This window comes from Montipora capricornis, chromosome 13 (assembly GCF_036669925.1).
Source record: "Montipora capricornis isolate CH-2021 chromosome 13, ASM3666992v2, whole genome shotgun sequence".
Lineage (NCBI taxonomy): Eukaryota > Metazoa > Cnidaria > Anthozoa > Scleractinia > Acroporidae > Montipora > Montipora capricornis.
The window spans coordinates 80001-81538 of NC_090895.1; positions in this window are offsets into that span (position 1 = coordinate 80001).

Consider the following 1538-nt stretch of genomic DNA (forward strand, 5'->3'; position numbering starts at 1 on the left):
TAGCAAAGGGGGGACCAATGGAAAATTTTCAATAATGGCCGATTTTTTGGTCGAACTTCGAAAGGTTAAAAAAATAGGAAATACAAGTCGCCTGATGGCCTAATTAGTATGGATTGAAAGCTAAACTATCCTAGATTTGTGCTATGCAAAAAACCGCATGAAAAAAGACCGGTTAGAGGAGAAATAACATTTTTCGCAAAAGTATCAGAATCGGCCATTTTTGGCCAATTAGCAAACGGGGGACCAAAGGAAAACTTTAAAAAATGGCGGATTTTTTGGTCGAACTTCGGAAGATTAAAAAAATAGGAAATACAAGTCGGCTTATGGCCTAATTAGTATGGATTGAAAGCGAAACTATCGTAGATTTGTGCTATGCAAAAAACCGCATCAAAAAACACCGATTAGATGAGAAATAACATTTTTCGCAAAAGTATCAAAATCGGCCATTTTTGGCAAAGTAGCAAAGGGGGGACCAATGGAAAACTTTAAAAAATGGCCGATTTTTTGGTCGAACTTCGGAAGGCTAAAAAAATAGGAAATACAAGTCGCCTGATGGCTTAATTAGTATGGATTGAAAGCTAAGCCATCCTAGAGTTGTGCTATGCAAAACACCGCATGAAAAAAGACCGATTAGAGGAGAAATAACATTTTTCGCAAAAGTATCAAAATCGGCCATTTTTGGCAAAGTAGCAAAGGGGGGACCAAAGAAAAATTTTCAAAAATGGCCGATTTTTTGGTCGAACTTCGGAAGGCTACAAAAATAGGAAATACAAGTCGCATGATGGCCTAATTAGTATGGATTGAAAGCTAAACTATCCTAGATTTGTGCTATGCAAAAAACCGCATGAAAAAAGACCGATTAGAGGAGAAATAACATTTTTCGCAAAAGTATCAAAATCGGCCATTTTTGGCAAAGTAGCAAAGGGGGGACCAATGGAAAATTTTCAAAAATGGCCGATTTTTTGGTCGAAATTCGAAGGGTAAAAAAAATGGGAAATACAAGTCGCCTGATGGCCTAATTAGTATGGATAGAAAGCTAAACTATCCTAGATTTGTGCTATGCAAAAAACCGCAAAAAAAAAAAACCGATTAGAGGAGAAATATCATTTTTCGCAAAAGTATCAAAATCTGCCATTTTTGGCAAAGTAGCAAAGAAGGGAACAAAGGAAAATTTTCAAAAATGGCCCTTTGTATGGTCGAACTTCGGAAGGCTTAAAATATAGGAAATACAAGTCGCCGGATGGCCTAATTAGTATGGATTGAAAGCTAAACTATCCTAGATTTGTGCTATGCAAAAAACCGCATGAAAAAAGACCGATTAGAGGAGAAATAACATTTTTCGCAAAAGTATCAAAATCGGCCATTTTTGGCAAAGTAGCAAAGGGGGGACCAAAGGAAAATTTTCAAAAATGGCCGATTTTTTGGTCGAACTTCGGAAGGCTAAAAAAAAAGGAAATACTGTCGAAAACGCAGCAACAATACGTTTCTTATTAAAATCACCGTTTAATTCCACCTTTTGAATACAAAACTTCGCTCAC